The sequence below is a fragment of the Sapajus apella genome, unplaced genomic scaffold, assembly GCF_009761245.1.
Source record: "Sapajus apella isolate SASKATOON/1434 unplaced genomic scaffold, GSC_monkey_1.0 scaffold3, whole genome shotgun sequence".
Lineage (NCBI taxonomy): Eukaryota > Metazoa > Chordata > Mammalia > Primates > Cebidae > Sapajus > Sapajus apella.
Genome location: NW_022436943.1, coordinates 29,448,196 through 29,471,406, shown reverse-complemented (window position 1 = coordinate 29,471,406; position 23,211 = coordinate 29,448,196).

Here is a 23,211-nt window from a genome sequence, read left to right as displayed (position 1 = left end):
GTTGATTTCTAATTCTGAAAATTAAAATGTAAACACATATGTTAAATAATTATACTCCTGATTGAATGCCATGAAAGTAGGTTTTGCTGTTTTAATTGTCACTCAAATAATTTGACCTAATTACATACATAAGCCCGAAGAAGCTCTCTGGCCATGAGAGAGGCCATTTCTTACTAAAGAGTTACTGGAGAGCCAGAGAAACAGAAAGATAAATATAAACCTGGAAAGACAAAAATTATGCAACACATGAAGGAAAGATGTTGTTCCAAAGTGCAGTAAACTGAATTAGAAAGCTGGCAGACTCTAGAAATGTAATTTATTCATAGAGTTCCACCAAAGCAGGGAACCAGTGTGGGGCGCAGTTTACACGCTTGTGGGAATGTTTTAAGTGACAGTGACAATAATAGACTGATTTTTAAAAACTAATTATTTCCATGTCTATGCATATGGACACACACACTCTAGTACATATGAGTATTATCAAAAACAAGCACTGAGTAAAGGATCAAGTAACTGTTTAGAGATATTTGTGATTAGGGACTTTGTTAGTTTCAGAGAACGGAGAGAAAATAAAATCAGAGAAAAAAAATACTCAAATAGGGGTCAGGATAAGGGTGAAGAAAGGGAGAGAAAAGAAAGAAAATCCCACTAAAGGGGACAAGAGAATAAAAATATGAGGAAGAGAACAATGTAACTGTGACAGTAAAAATTATAATTTTATGTCTAGTGATTGTGTAAATGTATACATGTAAGACATTATATATATATATATATATATATATATACACCCAGAGAAAATAATTCAAATCTATATGCCTACACCAAGAGTTCTCCGAATGCATAAGGAAACCAGATTTCTCAGAGCAGAATATGATTTACTAGGAATTTTGGAGCACAAACACAAGAAATAGGGGAATACAGCTGGGATGATTTGGCCATCCATTACTAATTAATTTCTACTACCTTCCTACCATTTAGTCCCCCAGAAAATATATTTAGCATCTCTTTGACCTAGCTTCTTAAATGCACTCCTACTATAATGAAACTTACCCTTTGAAGCTCCTAGATAGAAGATACTAAGGGTCTGGGTAGTGTGGCTCATGCCTATAATGCCAGCACTTTGGGAGGATGAGGCAGGAGGATCACTTGAAACCAGAAGTTCCAGACCAGCCTAGGCAACATAGCAAGACCTGTTTCTACAAAAAATAAAATAAAAAAAAATTAGCCAGGGGCAGTGGCATGTCTCTGTAGTTTGAGCTACTTGGGAGCCTGAGGCAAAAGGATTGCTTGAGCCAAGAAGTTCAAGGTTGGAGTAAGTTACGATTCCACCACTGCACTCCAGCCTAGGCAACAGAGCAAGACCCCGTGTCAAAAAATATATGTGTCAAAAAAATAAATAAGTAAAAATTAAAATGAATCAATAAATGATATTGATAATCCATTAGCAGTGATGAATAAGTCTTGCTAGGACCAATTATCAGACCAAATTTTGATTTTTTATATTAGAAGGGGAGAGATAGTCAGAGCTAGCTTCTCAAAATGACACTAAACTATAATATAAAGTTTTATATTCTTTGCAAAATAAATTATTAAACTCTTGGACTCCTGAGAAACTGATATTCTTCTAGGATCAAAATATTAAGAGCTAGTTCAGTTCAGTTAGACACTAGAAAACAATTTATTCCAGGCTTACAAGATGAGCAGAGAGTCATCTTAGTTAATATCCAGAGCAACAGTTGGTTTTTTAGATGTAATTCTCGCTGGGTGGTCCAGTGTTTTTTAACCCTGGCTGTACAACAGAATTCTCTGGGAAGCTTTTTAAAAAGACTTATGCCTGAGCCACATCCCAGATACATAATTTTTTAACTTCCCAGGAGATTCTAACGTGCAGCCAGGGTTGAGGACCAGTCTGTCTAGGTTCATTCATTGCCCTCCACTGAAGTCCATTTAAAGCCCAAAATATCTTCAAGACTAGGGCAGTCATCAAAGCAAACTAGGATATGAACAACATGGGGCAGGAACCATACTGCTTGCTCTACTGCCTTCCCAGCATCTAGCCCGGTGGATGTTACGTAGAGGGTTCCCCCAAAAAATTTTGATTGAAAGAAAAAAGCAAACAGGAGCCAGAAAGACAAACCTTTACACCCACCTGTCATCACAGCTGTCTCCTCTGCCCTACATCCTGCCCCATAAGTCTTGACAATCTGGAAGCTTTCTCAAGGTTTTCTGAAAGCCTGTGCTTGAAACTTTATAGATGCAGCACACTTCTACAATCTTTTATACTTTCCTGAAAACATGTCTTAACATCTTTTACAAGAGAAGGTAGATAATAGAATTCTCAGTAACCGTAACTGTAAATGGATTTGTAATCTACCCATGATTAAAATTATTTTCATCATGAAGTAGAATTCTCATTATTGTTGCAATTTTAATATTATCAACTCCAAAGTGTCTTGGTGATTGATAATATAGACAGCGAAACCCTATATTATAGTAATTAAATTTAAAATGAATCAGCCATCCTTATATGTCTCAGTATAGTACCTGATTATTTGAAAACAATTATCTTTGCATGTCACCTAATGCCAGACAGCACTTGGAGCTGCTCCCAGGGATTGTTCTGGGTCACAATGTTTCTGCCTAGTCTAAATACACAGATACTGTGTCTTAGGTGCCACGATGAATATTTTCTCCATTAAAATACATGACCACCACAAAAGTGAGCTATAACCCAGAAGAAATGCAGGCCTGAATCAGGAAACCTTTGAACAAAACCTTCAGGCTGAAATGTGCATTCATCATGGGTAATTCTCACTGACTTTAAAGGGAACCAGTTCTCTAGGAAACCCCAGAAACCACAGGCCTAAGAGCATATCTGACTTTGTGGATGAGGCTTTTCTTTTCTGATCAGAGCCAGGATGTAGTGCATAATGCTTTCTTGATTGGACTAATTGCCCTTCAAAGGAAATGTCTCTCTTCATACATTAAATTAAATAAACTATTACTATATTTCCCAGTGTTGTACCTTACTTCCCTAGTTAAGATGTTACAGGAACATTCATTTCTCCACTGCAGGAAGAGATTCCTCTGCTTCTCTTAATCTTACACTTTTTTGCAATCCTTTTTAATAAAAAAAAAAAAAAAACCCTTTTACTGCATGCTCTATCCCACCACCCTCCCCACACACATTTTGGAGAAAAAAATTAATACAAAAAAATTCTTCCATACTTGGTTCATTTGCAGATTTCACCAGGCTTGCAAAAGCACACCTGTTGTGCTGTCTGGATTTCCTTTTCTGATCATAGGCTTCTGACAAAGGCGGGTGGGGGGGGAAGAAAGATTTTTATCAAACGCTCTTCACTGGACAATGAATTTTCTTCACCATTTGAATGTATCTGTGGAATGCCTGAGTGATTCATTACAGCAGATTCTGAAGTATGACAATGGGCCGCAGAAATGACTGATGGTATCTTTTTCCTGATTTCATTTCCCTGATCCTCTTCATCCCTTGGCCTGTGTACCTCGATTAATTAGAAACCAGGGATTTTCACTCATCAGCTGATGGGTTTCATGCTCCACTCTGTCACAAATCTGCTGCCTGCACTATCTCTCCTACAGCCGGTGGCTGCTTTAAAAACTTTCCCTTCTTTTTTTTTTTCTTTATTGAAGCAGTGCTTTGTGACTACAGGTTTAGGTCTTTTAAAGATTCAGACATATTTTCAAAAAAGAGATTAAAATTAAAGTAGAGAAGATTCAAAATCTCTGATTAAGTTAATCCCTATCCAAATGATACTTGTCCAAAAATGAACTTTTTGAAGAGATAATAATATAAATGTTTCATAGCTCTCAGTTAAGTTCTTTTCTCAAGATATAATAATTGAAGTATTACAAAAAGACCGAAAAAATATATAAATATAATTTTTATGTGTGAGCCCAAAAGCACTTGTGTTTATTTCTCATGCATTTGGGGGGGTACCTATACTATATTTTAGAACTCAATTTCATTCAAATTCTAGTTGAATAGCCATTTAATAACAGCATCCTCAAATAAATCTTTGAATCACTATTGTTTCTGGAGGAAATATTTTATAATTGAAATATGCTCCCCCTTGCGGTAGATACCAAATTAATCCCCAAGGAAGCAAATTATAATTAAATAGTATTTCAAATGCAGGATATTTGATAGCAAAACTCTCTAAAATCTAAAATAATGTGTAGTTAAAAGGTAAAAAACATAAATTATTTTTACTCAAGAAAAATAATAGCTAACTGATACTACAGGATTATTCACTGGAGTATTTTTCTCCATATTAACTTATTTAAACAACAATTTTGAAAGTAGTCACAGAATTAAAATAAAATTTCTCCATTTTAAATGGCCAGATCCATCAGACTTGAGGAGATAAAGTATATATTTGATGTATATCAAATGTATTTTGATATATGTATACTTTGTCTACTTATCATGAGGAGAAGTAATATACATTTCCATCATTTTACCCACAGTAAAAAATTTGGCATCAGAGACTTCATTCTGCATGTCAGTTTTTTAATTTTGAAAGTTATAATAAGAAAAAATAAGAGCTTGTGGAGAACACTTAACCCTTACCATCTGAAGATCAGTGTCCTTCTGTCCACGCTTCTCAAGAAAAGACTATATACTTGATAACTGTTGAATGACCAATGAGAGTCCTGATCGGTTTTGAGGGCAAGCTTTATCTATCATGACTACTCTAAAGGAAACTACTATTAGTAGTTTGCTTAGAAATTCTTTTATTTGGGGTTGAAGGCAAAACAAAAAGGACAACAGGAAGAGCTAATATGCTTATGTTTCTGAGATATAAGAAGGGACATACCCAACTATGCTATTAAATCTTTGTAGCACATTTATTTACATATATTGAAATCTAAATTACCACTGCTGTTGTTTACACAGCTCTAGTCAATAGTGTACCACAAAGTTGTATTTTGTTCCAGGTACAAGACTAAATTTTTCTTGTTGTTGAACTGGTCTACCATAAAGACACAGATGTGAAGTAAAGTGGATTTCATAGATTCAGATCAACTTCTCTTCCTGTTATATTTTTAAAGTCTTGGTAATATTGATAAGGGACATGAGAAAGGTTGGGAAAATATGCCTTCAGCTTACCTCGGCATGAAGGGAAACTCATTACATCTTTGAAGTTACCAATACATCTTTTTAAATCATACCTGGCTATGAGTATTCTCTGAAGAAGAAGAAAAACAGAATTATGATGGATTTCAAGTAAACCTCATTGGAAATTGAGAAACGGGTAAAGAAAAAAGTTGCTTAATTTTAAATAATTTCTGTTTTATGCATTAATATTTTCAGCATAGTGTCATCTGTCACTTTTACTTGACCTTTAAAATAGAATAAACCACTATCATTATAATAGCTGGGCTTAAAATGGAGCCCATAGAATACTATTTTCTTCAACAATAATGCAAAAGAGATACGGGAACAGTTGGAGAGTACTTTATTTTACAACAACACAAGTGTGCTGATAATCTGGAGTATCAGGCCCATCTGTAAATTTTCTTAATTTGCTATGTCTTTCCCTAACACCACCAATATTGTGATAATGCCACATGCTCTTGAGTACCTGCTAATGCCAGGCACAGAGACTTACCAATCATGAATAGACAGGATGAGCTACATAGGACTGTAAGGCTGTGGACTGTAGCATTGCTCCAATTCTAACTTTACCTGTCCTAGGGTTTACTCGTAACTGTCAAGAAGAGGCATCAATTTAGATGGTGTGTGTGTAATCTATGATATTAATTACATCTGTTAATTCCTTTCCATGGAATATTGCTTCTTTCTCCATTCTGTCAAAATAATTGTCATAGAATAAGACTTGCTATTTTATTGCATAACTCTGATAACCTGGAGGTTTTCTTTCTTTTTAACCTAGCAATTTAGAGATGAAGAAACTGAAGCATTCTTAAAGTAATTATAGTAAGTGATTTCACCAAGCTTTGCCTAACAAGCAAGTATAAAGTAAAACCAGAGATTGCTTCAAAAGATAATTTCTGGTCAAAATAAGAAGGCTTTGCATTCGTGGAATACCAATGTACCATCCATCCAAAGTGCTTTAATAACCATTTGTCTTGTTCTTGCAATGCCTATTAAGGTGACTGAGTAGGAACATAATAGGTTCAGGTACTATATGAAAATATGCAGATGTTAATCCACATGGAGCAGTGTGCCAATGGAAGACAGTCTAGATCTCCTGTTTGAAATCTTCATTGCTTTCCTGGACTACACAGTTCACATAGGAAGTATGTACTGAATAGACACAGTGAGTACCATATATGTTGCAGTGTTTGCAATAAGACCCAGGTACGTTAACCAAAATTAGATACAACATGTAAGAATATTAACTGTATATAGGGATGACAGTAGTCATTCTCTCCTTATTTTTCTTATCATTCTAATGTTTTAGAAATTATATTTATAATCTTTCATTACGTTTCTGTCATGCTGACAAAACATCACCATTGTTAAACAGATCGAATTAAATGGAATATCAACTCTTGGTTTAGAATTTGAAGATTTTTTCATTTGAGTTTACCATGCTTTTTCAACCTTATTTTCAAAGCTTCTCACTAAGTATCCACTGGCGAGGGTGCAGCAGGGGTATCTTAACCTGAGCAGAGCTTTCTTTGGTTATTTCTATACTGTCAGCACCTAGTAAATATAATTCACAGTATTACATTTTGTTGAAACAAAAGTAAGCACAATTCCATTTGAATCAGGCTGGTCTGTGCTCTACCTATGAATCCATGTCTATTAATTTTGGATTATTTACTGGGAATGTTTCTCTCTTCATCTTCCTTACTTATTCATTCCTTTTTTTTTTTAACAGTTCACTTCCAGTTAATTCCCGATCTTCATTATTTTCCACGCTATTGTAATTCATTCTTTTAAACATATATTTGTCAAACATTTATCCAATGGCAGTCTAAATTCTGTTCGATGAATTGTGGGCCCAAGACTTGAGGAATTTCTGTTCATTTCACCCAATTTAGGGCTTTACATGCATTGTATTGTCTTGACCATTAACATTCAATACCTATGTATAGGTTTTCATCCCCTAAATAGATTATAAGCAACCTGAGATTAGGGAAGAGGGCCCTCTTCTTACCCAGGGTCTCTGGGCACCTATCTCATTTCCAAATAAAGGAAATAATGTTCTATAAGCTTGCCTATTGATTGAATTCTCTTCTAAATTCTAAGAACATATTTAGAAGTTTATCACCTTTAAGAAATAAATTCAAACTTGGACACTGACTATGACCTTTCTATTAATTATCATATTTACTCTCATATTTCTCTGCTATTTTCACTATAACTTACAGAATGGGAATCTGGCCAGCATCTGGATTTTCCACCCTTGCTAACCTTCATTAATCTTTGTGATTATGTTCCCCATTTACTAGAAGCATCCAAAATTACATCACAATTACTATGAATATTAATTGGAAACTTTTTTTTTTTTTTACTTTGTTTTCCTTTATTTGCAAGGCCTTAATAGCTTAAACACAGAATTACTTTCAGGGTGGCAGCCATTTATCAGAAAGGGATGAAAAAATAGAAGAAAATAATGTTCAAGCAATCAAAAGGAACTTTAATTTTATATTTATGGAATTTTTTACTTCTAGGCTCAGACTCAGATGTTAGACAAAGCTTTGTCCAGAAGAAAATGATGAGAAAAATGCTACCATTCCAGATTGCCATACCCATCCGTCAAATGTTGAAGATTCTCTGGAGACCACCTTGTCCTGACTCAGGCAACCCGAGAATGTAACAGAGATATAAGAAAGAGGGTACTGTTTAAAACAGCTAAGCTGTGATGAAGGACAGATGCACACTTGCTTTCATTTTTCTCTACCTCAGCCAGTAGCAAGCCATTGCTACAACTTTTATTTCCCTTTTCTTGGGCCTGATGAGGATAATATGTTTTTCTTAAGAGATCTCTTAAGGTTGTTTCAAAGGAGGAAAAGAGTAGTGACCTAGAGATAAGCATTATAATGGAAAAAAACATTTTCTATCATCTTTTACATTTTTCAATATGCTTTTGAACAATGTAAAAGAGAAGAGAAGATACCAAATTTTCCCCTAGAATAGAATTTTGGATCATTGTTGCATTTGATTAGATATTTCTTTAACCTCTGTGTTCCTGACTGAAGAAAAAACATTCTTATATTTGTATTTTTTAAAAAGAAGCACATGCCAAAATTTGACTCAAGTTTGATAAAACTGTGTGCTGCCTGCACTCCCTCCACTTGCAAAATCTGTCTAAATTTGAGACATTAAGCACATTTTTTTCTTGATGTTATATTGAATCCTTCTTAATTTCCTAACTGACCTGGATGCCACATGTTTGGATTCAGCCAGGAATGGCTGGATATGAGTAGAAGGAACTTAAGATTGGTGTGGAGAGAGGCAGAGAGTTAAAGCAAGACCACTGTAGTGGGCCAGAAACCCAGAAGAGGCCCTGCAGAAATAAAAACTGAGTCTTGCAGAAAACACGTAAGATCCAGGGAACATTAACGCAGAGATCCCTAGAGCGCTGCAGGACAGATTTGAAATTGAGGAGGAACAGAGTGGACTCACAATCTGACTCTAGCCTTTACTTTTCTTTGGAGTTCTGTTAGATTGCATATAAAAAATATAATTCTGTTGAACCAGAAAAAGGAAGGAGGAGGAGGAGAAAGAGGAAGAGTAGGTAGAAAGGGAAAAGGGGGAAGGGGAAGGAAAAGAAACTGTTGTTCTTGATAATCAATATGACAAGAAAATTAGTTTCCTTGAGAACAGGACAATCTGATTCACAATATATTCCCCTGTGTTACACAGTGTTTGGTATGTGGTAAGTATTTAATATATATTTATTAAACAAATAAATGAATAAATAAATAAATGAAAGAGTGTCACAAATCAGTTGGTAGTAGATGGGTCAAGACCATGCATTAAACATCTCAATTGATAAGCAGAGTACAATAGTTAATTAATGGATGCCTCAAAAGACAGGAGGCAGACATGCAGTGTCTGGAAACTCATTGACAGAAAATAAGTCTCTAGTCATTGCAACAGAAATCTGGTGCCTGGGAGAGGGATTGGGTAGAGGAAGGCAGGACTGCAGTCCTAAAGGAAAACTCCATGCCTGGGTGGGCATTAGAAAGGAATCGACATAACAGCAATCAAAGCAGAAATCTGGCCTGGAGCTTTGCAGCAAGATGGGAGCATTCTTTTCAAAGGATTAAGGACACTTTGAGAAGGCGGACTCAAGTAGTCAAGTCTATTCCTCCTGGTTTGGATCAAGGTCAGTTCTGGGATCTGAGCAATTGGCAAGTAATCACAACATGATTTACATTTGGCAGAAGCAAAAATCCAGCTTGTGTTTACACTTAATCTTTCCCCCTAAGTTAGCAGGTTTTTTTCTGTTTGTTGAGCAATTTATTTGATCTTTAAAAAGGTTTGATTGGGGAAAAATCACAGCTAGGTGAGGGAGAAGGTGGTTTTCATAGCTAAGAGAAAGGACTGGGGGAGTTCTAAGAGGCATCACAGATGGAAGAGTTTGAAAACCACTGATATTATAATATTATGGTGATGCAATAGTAATTGCGGGTCATTAAAAAAAAAATGGCAAAAACCGCAATGACTTTTTCACCAACCTAATATCTATTAGGTAACCTCTCCACATTCGCATTTATCAGAAGTGAATGAAATAAATTACTCAATGAGAGGTTTATCATACAAAACAAAACGTTCTTCCCCAGAGCGCCTTGAAATAGGGAGATTTATTTCTTAGTGTATTACTACAGCATTTAATGAATTAAGATTATTATGGTTTTATTTAATTGTTTATTATTAAATTGTACAAGCCCGTAATAAAATATTTAAGCAGTGTAGAAATAAAAGTAAATGTGGTCTTCCCCATTTATCCAGTGCCATTCATAAGGGTGTTAAAACACATCTTATATACATATGGTTTTAGAAATATTCTACATATATATATGTGTATTTGTGTTCATCTTTTCTTACACAAATTGAATCATGACTCACTAAAAGCTTTGCAATTTATTTTTTGCAAATATTTCTTGAGCTTCTATGAAAGCATATGTAGATCTATAGATCTACCTTCTATGCATTAGGCTGCATAATATTTCATTTTTATGCATGAAATATTGCAATGAGAATTTTTTAACATATTATCTATGTCCACTTATGTGAGTATGTCTGTAAGATAGATTTCTAAAAGTGAAATTGCTGGGCCAAAAGGACAAAGACTCTTATTCATGAGTTCCATAAAAAATGAATAGCATTTTTGTTTCTACTCACTCAATAAAATGACAAAATATATTATTCTATAATATGTATAAATGTGTTAATACTTTTTAAAGTATTCACTCTACTTACAGTATTAAAACAGGAAGTACCATAGGTAATTAACAAATATGACTTTACTAAGGTAACATCCAATATGATATATGCTTTGAATTCCACGTCAAAACTACAGAAAATAACAGAGGAAAAAATAGATACTAGTAAAGTACCATCTACTCTTGAGAAAACAAATTATTTACAGCTGAAGTGGTAATCACCTTTGAAGGTTAATGATCTTAGAGGAAAATAATTGCCTTCACTCTTTTTAAATCTATAAAAGTCTCTCTCTCTCTCTCTCTCTCTCTCTCTCTTAAAGGGTGGGTGTGAGTTCAAATCCAAGATACAAGATGGGAGAAATCTTGCTCCAGAATGGAGGAGGGATGAAAAGAGTGGAAAATAACTTGAGTGACTAAGTCCAATGTTTTCACAAACATGGGGTCTCTAATCTCTTACACTTGGTTTCAGCCAAGCCAGGGTGAGGTAGCCCTAGCTCTGTTTCAATAAACAGTCCTATCCCTGAATGAGTCATGTAAATAATAATGCTTGGTTAAAAAAAAAAAAAAAAAAAAAAAAGAGGCTTCCCTGTTTTCTCCCAGCATGGAAAAGATGGTGCCACCATATTGGGAGTCAGGAAGTTTCTGACTTCAAGGAACAATGTAAGTTTCCTTGATAGTGTGCAGCAGCAATCTCTAACGTGGTGACAGTAACCCAAAGCAGCCACAGAAAACAAGTAGAAATGAAGAATCCTCCCATGGACCCCCAGTGCTGAGATCCAAAGCTGGGCCCACTGCTGCACAGTTCACAGTGCTGACAAAAGCAGGAAGCTGGAGGAATGGATTTCAAAGACTTGCTGGGAGCACACTGCCCTGGGATACTGGGAGCAGGTCAAGGGGACAGAGGGAACCTAGGCTTCTAGCACTCCCACTGGTAGTGAGAAACTATTGGCTTTGTTGTAATTTGTGAAAAATTAACCTATAGCTTTCTCCAGCTAGGCTGGGGGTTGAGGAAGCAAGCTTTATATGCATTATGTATAAATACTGTATTTTTATCACACACACATATACTGCAAAATCTTTGACAACCATGGTTTTGAGAATTCACATATGAAAACATCCAAACTTTTAATATATAATGATTCAGGTGTGTGTTCTTAAGTACGTGAATACAACAATATTGCCCCTCCCCCCTCTCTCCCCAGTTTACCACACAGATAAAAGAGAAAAAAGAAAAGGGCAGATAAAAGAGAATCTATTTCAATGGTCAGAGGCCCTAGGGCCCAAAATACTGTGTTCTTAAACACTATATTCATTTACTAAAAACATACTGAATTTTGTGAAAAAGGAGAAAATGGAATACAAAAATAATTACTATTATTCAAAATCAAATCCATCATTAAGAGATAAAACCTGACACCAGTGAACATGGTCAGCCTGGCTCAAAAGAGAGATTGGTTACTAATAATTAAAAACATATCTCCATAATGGATTTTCACTTTTGTTTCTCTGAAGCATTAGTTTTGTTTGTTTCCAATCTGAATGTTTCATTATGACATCTTACACCAGGGCTTCCTTGATTCTATTTCTTAGGATTTATTTTTTGTTATCATATAGGCTTTAGAAACTAGAACCTTACTGACACTGAGGTCCCTTTGATCTTTTGTAGTCCTCACCTTGCCTTTTCTTTCTGCCTTGGGTTTCATCTGAGCAGTTTCAGACAACCCACCAATCAACCACAAACAAGTTCAAATATAACTGTGACAAATGCAAGGTTTAGAAACCCTCCCTGGTAATTGACATTGAAAGAGACTTAAAGCTTCTTACGGAATCAAGACTATTGTAATGGGGCATGTATTGGAATACTAACTCCATAATTGTCCGCTTTAATTCAGAATTGAGGAGTCCACTGCACATTCTGAATTCTTTTAATAAAAAATGTGTTTTTACCTACTCTGACAAAACTTACCTAATAATAAGTTCCACAACTTGCCCACTATCATGAAGAAATCCCAGAACTTGCTCAACGGAGTTTTCAACTCATCCAGATAAGTAAAAACCTTCTGCATTTCAGCATATGATTCTATAAAAGGAAACCCTGCTGTATCTCAGCATAACTGCTGTATGAATATTCTCCTGCACCCAAGTAGAGCTCATCATCCTTTACTGTGAATAGACAAGGCTCCCTCCTATTCTTACACTTTTAAAATCATGTAAACTCTGCCTCTATTTAAATACAAGTTTTCATTTGATGGATATCCCAATAAAAATTGATAGAAAAATCATCCCATGTTATTCCCGTGGTTCCTTTTATTTATCAACTCCTGTTTGTTCAGAGGCTACAAAGCACTATTTTTGTATACAGAAATTTTCTTTTTATCTATGTACTGATATGTAGTTTGCTCCTGATTTTTCCTTTTAACTTAGCCATTAGTAGAACATCCTCAGAGTCTGAAATTTCATGAACTCAACATCTTGGACTTTTTTCCTTGACTATACAGATAAGCTTATTAAAGGAGGCTTTGGGGGGACAGGGCAAAATTTGCAAACAGAAAGGGGTCCTGTTTTGTATCTCTCTAATAGAGCGGAACTGAATGGAAAATGTGATTTGCACTTAAGAAGATAAAAATTTGGCCGGGCGCGGTGGCTCACGCCTGTAATCCCAGCACTTTGGGAGGCCGAGGCGGGTGATCACGAAGTCAAGAGATCGAGACCATCCTGGTCAACATGGTGAAACCCCGTCTCTACTAAAACTACAAAAAATTAGCTGGGCATGGTGGCGCGTGCCTGTAATCCCAGCTACTCAGGAGGCTGAGGCAGGAGAATTGCCTGAACCTAGGAGGCGGAGGTTGCGGTGAGGCGAGATCGCGCCATTGCACTCCAGCCTGGGTAACAAGAGTGACACCCTGTCTCAAAAAAAAAAAAAAAAAAAAAGATAAAAATTTTACTGTCACCCCCACCCCATTCTTTAGGTGCTTGTTTATAAAAAGTGAAACACTCAGAATTCTTCCAACAAAGTATCTCTCTTGTTTGAAGCCTGTCTTAGAAGGTGTGTACTAGGAATGCTTCAAGAATATTGTTATAATACAATTGCATTTTTAACACAGCCCTGTGCATAAAGCTTCTTTGAGTGTCTGGGCTCCATATTGGGACATGTCAACAACACCCCTGCAAGTCCTGAACCAAGTATAGTTTATGTCAAACTATACTAATACTGTAGAGAAGCAGGACATTTCCTTTGCTGGCACTGGGTAGAAAACATCAGCTTGTTTTCTTTAACTGTTGTCTTATTTGTTTCACAGCCAGTCTCAGAAAATGGGCCAGCTCCTTACTACTCCCACACAATGTAAGAGCTTGTTTCCAAAGAGCAGAGAAAATTGACTAAGATCCACAGGAAGGATGACAGATGGATTCTGTCGCATTGCCAGAGACATGAAATTGCAGGTGACACCTGATATATGATAATAAAGAGCACCCAGCCAGTAATCATCCCTTGGCCTTTATTTTTGTGATGTCATCAGCATGCAGGTGGCTTACCTAAGATTCTGAACAAAATACTGAGCATTGTCAAGGGGCTCACATGGACAACTTTTATCTCCCCATCTGTGTGATCTCCAGTGTGATGAGTCTGGACTACTGCCATTTCCAACTCTGTTTTGGTTTACAAAAAGTTATCAGAAGGCTGTCTGTTTATTCTGCTCTATCCTTTGTCTTAAAAACATCTAAAGTCAATAAGACAGTTCAACTATGTAATTAATTATAATACTGATACCTTTAGGACTAAATTTGCATGATTTATAATGTAGTCAATAAGAAATATGGAATGTAAAGAATATCCATTTAACATCAATCTGAATTTAGATGATACTCAGGGTATAAATGTCTGACTGTATGTATTTTATAAATAAAATATACACATTATGTAATTGGTAGCATATTAAAAATATGCCTGAGGAAGTGGTGCTCTTCCTGCTATATTTGGGAAGTGGGAATGTTAACCCATTATTTATTTCCACTCGGTTCAGCTACCTTTCTTTAAAAAATACAAGCAGTTCATTTAACTTGAGGCCTCATAATGTAACAACCATACAAATGGAAAAAATAGATTTAGAAATAAAATCAGCTGCATGCACTAGAATTATGTCATAATTATAAACAGTTTGCTGAAGAGCTAGGTTTCTTCAGAGAAGATGACTAGGACTACTGGGGACATTTAAAGAGCCAGGCACAGGTGCTGTGTACCTGAAGACCATTTGCTGGTTTGAGATTCATGAACCCTACCTAGCTGGTGGTTTATTTTACTATTGTGAATTCGTCAATAAGGAAAGGAGGGTGTGGAGGCAATAAGTACTCCAGTTGCACACCTGTAAACAGCAGGATCAAAATTAAACTCAGGCCTCACTGATTTCAAAACAGCATCTTTAAGCAGTACATCTTACTGCCCATAAATAACATATACATAGAACAAGTGGTTCCAGATGTTACGTTATAATTCCTCCTCTCTAAAATATTAGTGATCCCTAGTCAGGACCATTAAAGGAAACGTGTGGTCATTGTCCTTTCCTTCCATTGTCATCTTGCAGTTATCACTCACTGCTTGTCTTCTGTGCCCCAGGTCAGTGTGTATTCTACACTGATCTGGTCACTTCCTTTCATCAATGATGATATGCTAGTAGTCAAGAAATCTTAACTCTCTACTAGCAATTGCTCCAAGTTCTGTAGGTATTATAAAGACTTACCATGAAATTATTGTATAGTGGTAATTACATTGTTGTTTTAGTGTTTTATTTTACATTCAGCGGATGCTACTGAATAGACTGGTAGAAAGATTGGAACATGAGGTGTTCCACAATTTCCAGGTGTGACATTTACAAAACTTCTGGCCCACCATAAATCTGTGTGTGTGTGTGTGTGTGTGTGTGTGTGTGTGTGTGTGTGTGTGCATGTGTTTCTCTGTGTGGAGGGTTTTGTAAAACACACGTAGTATAGTACAAATGACTTTGATTTTCAGCAATAAAAATGATTTCTGGGCTGAGTACTGCATGAGAAAATGTTCACTAACTTTAAAAAGTTCTCACTTTAGTTACTTTTTGTTTTATAGGATTAAGCCTCTTAATTGATTAAAACAATTTATTTTTTTAAAAAATTTAACTATTTTTACACCCCCCATACAGACACACGTAAAACAAAAAGGAAATATAATTATAAATATGATTTTTTCCATATTAAATTTAATAACTTTCTAGCCATCCTGTACTTTATATGCTAATATTTAATGTGAGATAAATTCAACTATTTTTTAGATTACAAAACTGTGTAATATTAGAGATAATATGTAATACTTAAAATAGTATTTTGTTGGTTTTATTTTGGCCAATCATTATATGGGGTCCAGCACTCTGCCATATTTTTGTTTTTGTTTATTTGTTTATATGTTTGTATAAATAACAATGAATTGGGAAATTTCAGTAGTGAGAAAAATTCAACAGATTTGTTTTTCAGAAGATAGTAAACAGAAACATCTAATACAATAAGAGCAACGAGAAAAGCTGATTAATAATATAAAATAGTGATTTTATTATTGATTTTTAACTTCAGTAGAAGCAATATTCTCTACTGCATTTAATTTATATTCCCTATTAGTTCTTTTTTGCTTAAAAATTCTGGCATAAATTAGAGATACTGAATATAATGTGAAACTTGTAGGATTCCGTAATTGCCCCCATGGTGCATTTGGAGACATAAACCAATAGCAAATTTTCAGATGAATTTTTAATACCTACACATACCAAAGTGGCTCATTATCCTCCATGTTAGAAATGATGCTTTTTGCATATTGCAATGTTCTTTTGTCCCAAAGTCTAACTTTAACCCATAAAAAAAACAGTTATGAGAAACAATTCATGAAATGTGTACATAAAATGATACATTATTTAAAAAATCCCAGATGATCCGTTCTGTGTATCGTGAAGAAATCCAAATTTCCTAAAATTCATATAAATACTATTCAGCTTAGAAATCATCAAATATATAGAGTAGGAGCTAGTCTACCTACAGAAATAATTATTGTGGTGTATGTTTGGGCAAAGAGAATATTAATTTTCAAGCAGGTTAAGGGAGTTAAATTTTGAGAATTTCTAAATAAATGTCTATATGTAAATAGTTCATTCTGCCCAGAGTGATATGATTATATCTACAACTATGACTAGCAGATTTTTAACCAAAGTTCCAGAAATTCCTCTACAATGCCTGTTGGAATGAGGCATGATGTAATGTTGACTAAGCATGAGATATGATTTTCTATCTATGGAACTTTCACAAGTTGAATCTTAAGAGTATATTATATCACTTCCTACTGATTTTTCTTATTATTTTGGTAAGTCATATCAGTTTGTCTTATCAGTTTGGTAAGTCCCTAAAATGAAAATCAATACACTTCATGCAGATTGCCTTGATTTTGATTTAGCACAGTCCCAAATGAGTGAGAACTAAGCTCATAGGTAGGGTTGTGTTTGGCTTACCTACAAACACATTCTCTACTCCAGCTCTCATCATATGTATCTCTTAGTAAGTTTCACTACTGTTTCCCAGTGTGAAATTTGTGAAACTGCAAATATATCAGAACCTCTGTTGAGTGCTTATTAGTATGTACCTAAATTATTTCAAACATTTTAGTGATTAAATTTTAAATCAATAATTGAAATCAGTGAAAAAAATAGAAATAGATAGATGAGAATATATTTACTTAATTTGGACATTTGATTGCTATAAACAACAGAGCACCAACTTTCCAAAAGATAATACATGAGCTAAAAAGTAAAATATAGATAGAATAAACAACTTTAGAAAAGTGAGAAAAACAAATGCACATACTTTTTATTAAAAAACTGAAGCTTGGCTGGGCACAGTGGCACACACCTGTAATCTCAGCACTTTGGGAAGCTGAGGTGGCCGGATCACCTGAGGTCAGGAGTTCGAAACCAGCCTGACCAACATGGTGAAACCCTGTCTCCACTAAAAATACAAAAAATTAGCCGGGCATGATGGTGCATACCTGTAATTTCAGCTACTCGAGAGGCTGAGACAGGAGAATCGCTTCAATCCGGGAGACGGAGGTTATGGTGAGCTGACATCATGCCATTGCCCTCCAGCATGGGCAATAAGAGCAAAACTGTCTCAAAAAAAAAAAAAAAAAAGAAGCTTGATTTATAACACTTTATTTTTAAATTCATATTTGGTAATACATTTCTGCTGGAGTACTGAACCTAGAAAATAAGCAGCGAACTACTTCTAGAAAAAAAGTATATTCCATGATCTTATTTTACCTTATTCATTTTACATTTGAGTGTAATACCAAAGTTATGTAAAATATCTTATTTTCCACATTAAAACTATGTGAATCCTTCTGCGTTTTATTAATACCACCCTATATCTCTTTGTTCTGCAGATGATCCCTAAAAATCCACACCCTCTATAAATCCATCTAGATTGATCAAAAAGATTAATGATTTCTACTGGACCTAATTTATCTCAACCTCAAAGTCTAAGTTCTTCTTTAACCTCCAGTAAAAACTTTACAATTGACTTCTTTGCAACTTGCAGATGACCAGAACATCATGTGAATAATTGTATTGCCCCTAGATGCATCTGTGAGACCTTCTCATTCTGTTTTATACAGTAGTACTGCTTATCCACAGCTTCTCTATGCATGGTTTCAGCTACCAGTGGTAGACTGTGATCTGAAAATATTAAATACAAATTTTCAGAAAGGAATAAATAATTCATAAGTTTTAAATTGTGTGCCTTTCTGATATCATTATAGTTGTTTTGGTTTATTATTGTTGTTTTTAATATCTCATGGTGCCTGATTTATAAATTAAACTTTATCATAGCTATGTATGTACAGGAAAAAAACACAGTACATATAAAGTCCAGTACTATCTGTGGTTTCAGGCATCCACTGGGGGTCTTGGAATGTATCCTTCATAAATAATGAGGAACTACTGCAAAACTTTTGTTTTTCTGTATTGCTGTAACTTTATTCAGATTCTAAATCTTTGGAAGATATGAATCCTCAGACATTACAGCTACAGCATCATGTAGTAAAACTACAGCCATTTATTCATAAAAAATTGAGCACCTGTTATGTATCAGAAATTGATCAAGAAGTTGGAAATACAAAAAATAAATGAGACAAGGTGCCTGTCCTCAAGATGTTTACTTTAATAGTACTAGATGAAAATATGTGCATACCTATGTATTATCTTTCATTAGATAATGCTGCAGTTATAAAAATCCCCAAATCTCAGGATTTTACTTTATCTCTCATATTAAATATTGACTGTATTGGCTATGAATTGGCTATGGCTTTACCCAACATACCTTTTTCATTCTGGGATTGAGACTGAAGGACACAGCTCTATTTAAGACATGACATTTTTGTAACACAATAAAAGGGAAAAAAAGGCTTTTAATGTTTCTTTGTGACATATGTAACCTCCACTCAAATCTCATTAATCAAAGCAAGCTATGTGGCCAAAGTTGCTATCAACGGAGCAAGAAAATAAACCCATTCCATAGAAAGGCACTGAAGGTTGCAGAGCAAGAGAAAAGGAAGAAGAATTAATTCTCTCACAGGGTAGAGAACAAAAAAAGTCAAAATAAAAGCATAACTAATTATAAATACAAAAGAAGGTGAGCAAATATAAACTGTGGTCTGAATAACTGCAATGGGGTCATCCAAATATAGCATTTGGTGATAATAAAGGTGGGGAGTGTGTGGTACTTGAGCTGGGTCTTGCAAGTTGAGTAGGGGTAAGGGAGATAAAATGAGAATGTTATTCTAGACAAAAGATAAATATATGCCTTTGCAAATACATAAAGAAAGAAGAGAGTCAATTTTGTTCAGGCAATGGTAAGCATAGTTATGACATTAGACTGTGATAATAGTGATCTGAGGTTAAATGCAATCTAAGAAACTCTGACCTTATATGCTAAGAATAGAGTCCTTATGGAGGTTGATTTTTGGCAGTGGAGTATCCCCATATAACCATTGTTGGCCAAGTCAATTAATTAATGTCTTAGGATCTCAGATTCTTAATGTATAAAGTGGGATTTAGGGGCCAAATTACATGTCAGGTTTTTTCCAGCCCTTAAGCTCTATGACTACATAGTCTTTAAATTATTACTCAATAGAGATGATTTTCATACTTAATGAAAATATTTTAAGATTTAAGATTTCCATTTCCTACAATTTCAAACTTAAAGGCAAAATTTCCTCCTTTCTCATATAAGGGAGCTATAAGAACTACTCAATACTTACATGTCTTATGTATGGTTAGAAATGCAAAATATAAAAAACAGATTTCAGAATGATTATATTTAGAACTCTACTAAGTCATTTTTAAACAAAATATAGCAGTGAAAAAAATTCATTTAACCCAAATTCTACATGGTAAAATATTTTATTTTTTAAATTCTAAATGGTGAGTATGTTTACGATATATTTATTTACTATAAGTGGGATATAAGTGAAAACATTGAATTAGGTAACATAATTCAAGATTGACTAGATTATATTGAAGTAACATTCTTCAAAATGTAAGTGGTTTATATATCAAATACTTATTTTTAGCTTATCCAAAGACTATTTCTAGTCCAGGTAGTACTCAAGAGCAGCCATATACATGGGTTGCTTCAGCATTCTAGGTGGCTTTAAATTTCCAACACCTCTTATCAACACACTATTGTATTCACGATCATATTCACAGAATGGAGCATAAACTGGAGGTGGAATATTAGCAGTTTAATGCTTCTATCCAGAACTGACATATGTCATTTCCACCAACCATCACAGCTACTCATATTTCATTGCCAAAAGAAGTCACAAGGCCTCCCCTTACTTCAAGCAGATGAGGATGTGCTGTGTTTCTACTGTGCCCAAATTTAGAAGAAAAAAAATCAGATTTCTGCTGGAGAACAGTACATATACCTACAATCTAATATAAATTAACCAAAAAATAACATTTGTTTACCACCTACCATGGGCCAGAACAGTGTTAGGATCTTTCTCATTTGGTAACTTAGTAGATGCTCACAAAATATTTGATATATTATAGAATCTCCATTTTGCAAAAGGAAGCAAACAAACAAGCAGCGAAAAACAAAACTGATATCCCAAATGTGTCCCTAAGAGATATAAGGAATTTAACTCAGGAATTTTTATTAAAAAACCTGTGTTATTTGTATAGAATCACATTACCTTTTTATAAATAATAAATGAACAACTATTATTCTTTTGTTTACCACTTAAAAAGTCAAGTAGAAATTGTATCTTGCAGTTATAATTATCTTCTCTTGAGACCATGGTTAAGAAAAAAAATTATTAAAGTAATTAAATACTACAGATCATCTGATTCATGTGTAATTGAGGAAATCTCCATATTTCATTTTAACTTTTTGAGTGTTCTGAATCTGCTTTTTCAGAAGTTATAAACATCAGACTCACTGGCTACAAATTTATCCTTTTTTGTGTGTTTCATCCATCAATGGCCATAGGAATTAAAAATGGAGCCCAGCTCAGCATAAAATGTGAATCTAGTTACACAAGCCTTTTAAAAAACTCAATGATAAGTAAAGAGTATTCATACCCATTGAATATCTTATCACAGTGTTTCAATGAGGTAGGATGATGGTCTTGCAAGAGAGATTATTCAACATGGTCTATAGATTTTAAGTTGAAAAAGTTACCTGCAATATGGCAAGGATAATGGTTTCTATATACTCTTAAAGGCAGTCAATAGCTCTATATAAAGGCCATGGAATACATGTCCTTTTCTTTCCAAAATGACTATTATAATTTTTTTAAAAACCTGAATTGAAAATGGATTTAGTTTGCATATATTAATGTTCACCCAAATTGTCTATTTTGGATAAAAAATAAGGATAGGATTTGTGCATATAAAACAAGTTCTTTCTGTGTTGCTGAAATTATTGAATAAGTTCTACTGACTATATACCTACTTTTCTCTGCTTCAGCATATGTCTAGGAGATGTGAAGAATGAAAGATGATGCAAAATTCTTCTCGTACAGTAAAAATACTGTTTCTTTATTTTAAAACTTAGAAGATAACTTCTCTCAAATTAAAAAATTACTAAAATTTAGGATTTGTAATTGACTGTGTTTCTTGAGCATTAATCTTATAGATATGTTTTCAATAAACATCTTGTAAATGAAATATATTCTTGTTAGGCATAATTATTGATATCCAAAGGCATGAAAGGGATAAAAACAGAAAAATAATTTTTAAGATTGAAAATATTCAGAAGGAAATTTAACAATTTTTTGGACTAACCAGGTTTAGATAATGTTGGCAATTCACAAGTCCAATATTTGATGGAATGCACAGAATTAGACTGTATCCGCAATTAAATCAAGATATTAAGTGTCTCATCAAAGCCTACTAAAGATTGAAATAATCATTAAAAGAATGCAAAATTAAAATATTTAGTCATGTCATTTCAATAAGAAACTTCATTCAAAATAAACTAATACATACTATAAGTTTCTTGTTTTCTTTGAATCATTGGATTGTCTATATTTGTATTACTTACTGTGTGCTGAGTAGTTACAGGCCTGATTTCTAGTCTTTCCAAAAGCCCGGAAGATAATCACTATGATCCTCGCTTATAGATACTATTTAACTGAGCCTGAGAAACATAAACTATTATGCCCAAGGCTGATGGTGATACAGAGACCCAAACCTACTTCTGAGCGATTCTAATGTCACGGCTTTTCTGAAACATCAAATAATAGCATCCTGATCACCCAAGAAATGTGAGTCAATCACTTGAGGCATAGTTTATAGCCATTCTTATTAGTTCAGTTTTTCTCTCTAGAAATCTTTTGCGTATACTGTATCCTATTTTATCTATTGATATTAATTCTGACCTGATTTAGACCCTTGTCATATTTGGCCCTAACTTCTTTAATTTATTGTCATCATACATATATCAAATGTTTAACAATTTATACTGTGTTGTGTAGTGAGGGTAAAAAATAATAAAGCATTTTTCAAAAATGACCTAAAATTATTTGATACTCCTTCAATTAAGAAGTAGAGTCTATGTCCCCGCTCCTAAATTCAGGCTTTGTAACTGCTTAGGCAACAGGACATGATAGAAGTGACTCTGTTATCCCAGGAAGTAAGGAACTGAGCACTTCTACTTCCTGTCTAATGTGAGAAAGCCCAGGTCACATGGAGAGGCCATGACAGTTCTAGCTGAGGTCTCAAGTCAATAGCCAGCATCAACCAACAGACTGTGATTGGGAAAACCTTTGAAATGATGCCAGCTGCAGGTTCCAATCGAGAACTGTCCAGCTGAATACAGTCAATTCCCAGAACTGTGAGAGATAATAAAGTAATTGTTACTGTTTTGTCACTAAGATTGAGAATGACCTGTATGCTGCAATAAATAATGAACTGACAACTAAAAACCAAAAAGGCTTAGCAACAGTCTAGCAGAAAATAAAGATATAAAATAAAGAAAATGACATGGGAAATTTTTCATTCATCAAAATGACCTCAGAAGAAAGCCTGTTTGTCTGGAAGAAATGAGCATGTTAGCTGATGGGTGGACATTCGAGATTGGCATATTCTGAGGATAGGCATGTTATGACCACAAGGTTGGGGTAAGCTGGTGCTGTTTTACTAATTAGAGCTGTTGGGAAATTCCTAATGTATTTTGGTAGGGAGGAGCACTTCTTAGGTTCCATCCATAGCTACTAATACCAGTTTCACTTACTTT